The sequence below is a fragment of the Petaurus breviceps genome, unplaced genomic scaffold (assembly GCF_028583685.1).
Source record: "Petaurus breviceps papuanus isolate PSGF00001 unplaced genomic scaffold, PetGlider_PUasm1.0 98, whole genome shotgun sequence".
NCBI lineage: Eukaryota > Metazoa > Chordata > Mammalia > Diprotodontia > Petauridae > Petaurus > Petaurus breviceps.
Window position 1 is genome coordinate 25,140,618 of NW_027187460.1, and position 6,818 is coordinate 25,147,435.

The 6,818-nt window shown below is 40.8% G+C and overlaps 1 non-coding gene across 1 annotated transcript; it reads left to right on the forward strand.

Moving 5' to 3' along the window:
- The first annotated feature begins 6,131 nt into the window (after nt 1-6,131).
- Nucleotides 6,132-6,234, forward strand: LOC138156148 (U6 spliceosomal RNA). Its single transcript, XR_011167086.1, has one exon. It is a non-coding gene; the product is annotated as a U6 spliceosomal RNA (small nuclear RNA).
- Nucleotides 6,235-6,818: the final 584 nt, after the last annotated feature.

The window sequence follows — 6,818 nt, forward strand, 5'->3', positions numbered from 1 at the left end:
TTAAGAAGGACTGGAAAGGGCTTCCTGTAGAAGGTGGGAGTTTAGCTGCCAGTTGGAGGACACCAGGGAAGCTAGGACATGGGAACAAGAGGGAGAGGTCACAGGCGGCTCCCCGGTAGCATCCTCCCAAAGGACTCAAGCTTGAAGAGCTCCGTAAAAGGGTCTTCAAAGCTGACTTTCTAAGGCGACCCATTCTACTTTGGGCCAATCCAAGGCTTAGGAAAATTTCCCTTCCATCTGGCTAAATCTGCTCCTTTGCTACTTTCAGCTGATTTACTTTTGTTCTGTTCAGGGTAGTGTTGGTTCATGCACAGTGAACTTTTCATTTGTGACTTTTCAGGTTCACTTATCCATCCCTGTTCTCCTTCCCTCTCGGGTCTCATGTCTGGCTACTTCCATCCTCCCCTTCACTCTTCTCTCTTGAGGCCCAACTCAAATGCTACCTCCTCCTTAGAGACAACTGGTGACAGAATGGAGGGAGTACTAGACCTGGAGTCAGGAAGACTTGAGTTCAAATCTAGCCTCAGACATCTACTAGTGTCACCCTGGGCAAGTCACTTAACCTCTGCTTGCCTCAGTTTTCATCAACTATAAAATGGGATTAATAATAATACTTTCCCTGCAGTGTTGCTGTGAGGTTCAAATGAGATGATATTTTAAAAAGCACTTAGCACAGTAGCTGACATATAGTAGGCTCTACAATCCTTTGCCTTCTTTGAAGTTTTACCTTATTTGATGTCCACTACTCTCTAGATGAAAGTGAGCTCCTTCCCTCTTCAAACTTCTCATTAGCTTATTAGCTGGCCCCCACCCCTTTCTCTGTCCCTCTCTCTCTTGTTAATTTGGTACTTGTCATCTCCATTAAATATCAAGTCCCTCCTGAGCAGGACCATGCTATATTTCGTTGTATTCCCAATGCTTGAATGGTACCTTGCACATAGTAGGTACTTAATAAAGCATTTTAAGACATGTTATGTGAAAGAGTGATTAGACTTATTCTTCTTGGCCCCAGAAGACGGGAGAAAAACAATGGATGGAATTTGCAGAGAGGTAGGTGTGTATTTACCCAAAGAAAATTTGATAGTATCCCAAAGTGGAATGGACCATTTTGGTAGGCTATGGGGTTTTCCTTCTCAAGAGGAGGCTGAATGACTGCTCGTCATAGACGGCATCTTACTCAACCGTAGGTTAGACTAACTTCTAAAATCCCTTCCAACCTTGTGATGGGTGATTCTGTGAAACCTTTGTTGAAATGAAATGTCAAAGTCCTCCTAGGAGACTGAAGAAACCACACTAGCTGACATTCACATAGTACTTTGTGTTCGTGGAGTGTTTGCATATATTTTTCGATCTGATCTTTACAAAAGTTCTGCATGGTAAGTAGGGCAGGGGTTATTTTTCCCTTTTTGTCAATAAGGAAACACATTAAGACTGGTTGGGCAACTTGGTCAGGGTCACATGGCAAGGAAGCATTGACGCTGAACCCGTCTTCCAACGTCAAGTTCAGGGCTATTTATTTTCACTACCCTACACTGCCTCTATAGGAGAAATCTCTTCCAAGAACAAAGCGGGTTCCTCATTTGGGTTCTTTGGCTTCTGGCAATGGTTGCTTATTTGCTTATGTGATTCACCAGTAGCAGCCGGAAACCAGGGTCTGACAACTCAAATAAAAATAATTTAGGCTTCATTGCTCTCATCATTACTGTAACCAGAATAATTATGGCAGTCCTTTGTCTTTGGAAACTTACATCAAAGGACCAGACAAACAGAACCTGGTGAGAACTATTATTAACCCCATTTTACAGATGGAGAAACTTAGGCACAGATTGGCTAAGTGCTTTGCCCAAGGTCATGCAATAAGCCAGGGAAGTGTTTTGCTTCTGTTTGGCTCCTAGTCCAGGGATGTGTCTGTCTTGCATTATAGTTCTGTTGCTGGCCAATTTTGCCAGGCAGAGGGACAGAATGGACACACAGAGCATGGAACTTGGAATGGGGGTATCTGGGTTTCTGCTCTGGCTCTGACACTGGGAGAACGGGAACGACAGCAAATTACTGAGCTTTGACGTCTACATCTATAAAAAGGGAGGAAAGCATTTTGTAAAATGTAAATGTGAGTTATTATTATTGTTCATTAGGCCAACATTATGATTCCCTGAGTGAAACTCATGAGACTGAGTCTACAATACTCAGGGAAGCAGGATGTCTGGGAACTAGGTCACTGGCTTTAGCATTTTTGCTTATGTTTTTGGAAATTGGAATTTTTGAAGTAAATAAAACCAGTCAAGTAGATATTGTTGTTCAGTCATTTTTCAGTTGTGTCTGACTCTTTGTGCCCCCATTTGGGATTTTCTTGGCAAAGATACTGGAGTGGTTTGTCATTTCCTTCTCCAACTCATTTTACAGATGAAGAACTGAGGCAAACAGGGTTAAGTGACTTGCCCAGGGTCACACAGCTAGTAAGTGTCTGAGGCCATATCTGAACTCAGGAAGATGAGTCTTCCGGACTCCAAGTCTGGTACTCTGCTCTATGCACTGCACCACCTAGCTGCCCCTAATTATTGGTAAGACACTTAATATTGTAATTATTGATAGCATAAGACTACTTACTTTTTGGAACATTAAATTATTTTTTTGTATATTAAAATATGAGTTCTCCCGTAGCTTCAGACAGAATAATGTATCTTTAAAAAGATATACATGTGATGTGCATGTAGCTAGATTGATTAAGCAGATTTCTGTGCTAATAGAATGGGACCTTCTTAATTTGAAAGCACTTTAAAGAGGTAGGACTCCCAGTGAGCATCATATCTGGCACAGAGCTTGGAATGCTAAAATTAATAATGACAATAAGGACAACAATAACAGAGAGCTAGCATTTACATAGCACTTTAAGGTTTGCAAGGTGCCTCATCTCATTCTGTCCTCACAACAATTCTGAGAGGCAGATGGAATTATTTTCTGCATTTTATGTATGAGTAAATTGAACCATATAGAGGTTAAGTGACTTACTTGCCCAAGGTCACATAGATAGTAAATGTCTGAGGTTGGATTTGAATACAGGTCTTCTTGAATCCAAGACCAGCTCTCTATCCACAGCATCACCAATGGCTCTTACAGTGATTTTGCCTCTAAAGATGTAAGAAGGTAGACCCATAAAGCACCTTGGACCTGGGTTAGCTAGCAGCTGGGGAATCTGCCTTCTAGTTGTGGGTAGCCCAGTGGGGAGAGTATATATACATATACACACATATATTTGGGTGGGGTCCTCAATAAATGCTTTTGAAATTCAAAGGTGGATTTTCTCTTTGATATTAGAAATCTAAATGGGAGTTGATGAAATGGAGACACAGATAATTAGTTCTTGCCTTTCTACCACCTAATCTGTTAAACTGGGCCATGAATTTACGATGCTGTGTTTTATATACTTTTTTTTTTTGGTACTAGAGTCATGATTTCATTGGCAACAAGGGCAAAGAGAGAGAACTTTTTCTATCCAAGCAGATTATAACCCCTTTTCAAATTTTTTAAAAAAATTATCTTAAGTAGTTGCTTTGGGGAACTGAATACTTATGTGACTTGCCCAGGCTAACATAGCTAAGATGTGTTTGAGCTGAAACTTGATCTCAGATCCTTCTGACTCTATGGGCATCTCCCTAGCCAAAGGGTGGGGAACCTGTAGCCCCAAGGCCACATATGACCCTCTAAGTCCTCAAGTGTGGCCTTTTGACTGAATCCAAATTTCATAGAACAAATGGAATTCAAAGGGCCACACTCAAGGACCTAGAGGGCCACATGTAGCCTCAAGGCCTGCAGGATGTCCACCTCTTCCCTGGCCATTATGCCTCCTGTCTCTCATGCCTCTAAGCCTATTAAATCCAATAAGCACTTGATAAATATTTGTCAGATTGAATTATATTGTATTTTTCTTTCCTGAAATAATGCTAATGATCAAATTGTCCTCTTCTTTAAGGAATGTTTTTTTTTTTTTTTGCTTTTTGGAGGGCAATTGGGGTTAAGTGATTTGCCCAAGGTCACATGGCTAGTTTTTGTGTTAAGTGTCTGAGGTCGAATTTGAACTCAGGTCCTCCTGACTCCAGGGTCAGTGCTCTATTCACTGTGCCACCTAGATGCCCCAAGAAATAGGTTTATGCTGGGTGGTAGTGGCCATGAATCCTTCTACATCATAGAGGTGGGAGAATTCTTAGCAATAAAGTCTCAGTTTTCAGGTACCAGAAGCAAGAATCAAGTAAAGAATCAAAAACAGGAGGGATAACTCTTGGCATAAGAAACACAAAATATAAAATAAATAGATACTCAAATCAGGAGAGTTTGGATAGTACCAGAAACGTGGATCTTCAAGGAGATATTAATTATATTCAAAGGTCAAGCAGGTGTTATGGTAATGGGATTTGAAGATATTCCATGTCCCCTGAACTTGCTAAAGTAGCAGGAAGGGGTGGGGCAGGAAGGAGCCAGAGTCGAGTAGGAGCCATGCTGGAGCCAGCGTGGTGACTGGAAGGGGCCTTGTTTGGCCGGGAACTTTTTTTGAGCCAGCCAGAATTTCTGCTAAGGACTCCTGCTGAGGACTGCCAATGATGGGAACTACAGGGGGCTGGAGCTGCTGAGAGTGAGCTGAATGAATTATGAGCAGTTGCTGTGAGTAAAGAGAGGAGGATCTTTGCCTGAGGTAGCCTGTTCTATTTTGAAAGCTTGAGAATGTGGTGTTTACTACATTAACTACGTGTACCAATTCCATAGCTACCATGATGGCTTTGATTTTCTGTTTTTTGGAACTCTGTTTTCTGGTATTTGAATAAATGTTCTAGCTGTGTTCACCATGTAGAGAGCCTGTTACATTTTGTAATTAGTAACCATATCAGCATATTTACAGTTACTGTAGGCATCGTGAATACTGCATTGTTGACACATCAGGACCTGAGGTCATACTTGGGTGTGAAGAAACCAGGTATTAAACAAGGTCTGAGCCTGAGCAAAGAGTATATCATTTCAAAGTTGGCAAAGCACTTACAGATGTCTTATTTGAGTCTCATGAAAACACTATGAGGTAAATTAGGGGCAGCTAGGTTTTGCAGTGGATAGAGCTCTGGGCCTGGAGTCACGAAGACCTGAGTTCAAATTTAGCCTCAGATACTAGCTGTATAAACCTGGGCTAGTCACTTAAACTCTGTTTACCTCAGTTTCCTCATGTGTAAAGTGCCTATCTCCCAAAGACTGTTGTGACGATCAAATGAGATAATTGTAAAGCACTTAGCAGAGGGCCTGGCACATAGTAAATGCTATATAGAGGTTAGCTATTATGGGTATCTTCCTGCTAGCTGATTCCTTTTAAGCCCTGGCTTGAGATCTTCAGCCACACCCTCCTTATTAAGCTGAATGAGTTTCAGCTGTGGACAGTTCTGAGCCATCCTTGGAGTTTCCTAGAGGGGTTATTTAGCAATATGGAGAGAGTCTAGAACTTGCAATCAGAAGAAATTAAGTTCACAGAATCTGAATGCAGATTGAAGCAAACTATTTGGTTTCCCTTTCCCTCTTTTGTGTTTTGTTTTGTCCCTTCTTTCTCATTGTTCACTCCATTGGTTATAACCCTTGTTTACAACTTGACTAATCTTTAATGTGAAGGTATTTGTACAACCTGTATTGGATTGCATGCCACCATGGTGGGGAGGGGGGGAGAGAAGGAGGAGGAGAAAATGTGGAACTCAAGGGATAGTGGAACTGAATGTTGCAAACTAAAAGTAAATAAATAAATAAAAAAATCCAAAGGGAAAAAAAGAAGAAATTAAGTTCAAATCCAGCCTCAGACCCTTATTAGTTAAGTGACCCTGGACAAGTCACTCAACCTGCCTCAGCTTCTGTTTCCTCATGTGAAAGATGGAGGATAATAATGATAGAACCTGCTGTACAGGCTTGTTGTGACACTCAAATGAAATAATACTGTAAAATGCTTTCCAAACCTTAAAGCACTATGTAAATATTTGTTATTATTATTATTTCCTTAGTGTTGAATACCTGTAGATAAGATATAGTAGACAAGTCAATGCCTATTTGAGGGCTCAGAAAATTCAATTTGATTCAATTTGCAAAGTTATATTCATTTTTATTATGTATATTTGCTTCAGCAGTACCTGTACTAAAACTGGAAAGATACAGAGAAGATTAGCATGGTCTCTGTGTAAGGATGACACACACATACGTGATGTGTTCCATAGCTTTGGGCCTAGTTTAGTGGTAATGGGAATTTCAAGATCTTCTCTGCTTTGAAAATAAACTCTGCCTCCCAATAGGCTGAATGTAATCACATGGAATCTGTGGTTGGAGGAGTTTGCTGAAGGGTGGAGCAGAGCACACAGGAAGCTGGGAGTCAGAGCTAGCTAGACTGGGAGGAGGAGAGCATACAGCTCAGGGAGCTAGTCAGGCTTATGAGTAAAAATATTGGTTTGTGGGAATGGTAAAGGATGGCATGACTCTCTGTGCCATTATGGCTCATTAACTTCTTTGCTACTATGATGGAATCAGCTTACTGGTTTTGGAATTTGGTTTTATGGTGTCTGAATAAATGTTTTGCTTCTGTATTATGTATGGAGATTCTGTTATATTTTGCAATCGAGCACCATGGAAGTGTATTTATAGTGATCGTGGGTGCTATGAATATTGCATTGGTGCTACACCTAGCAGTACCAGATTTCAAACTATACTACAAAGAAATAATCATAAAAACAATCTTGTACTGGCTAAGAAATAGAGTGATGGATCAGTGAAATAGATAAGTCACACAGTATACAGATATAAGTGATCAC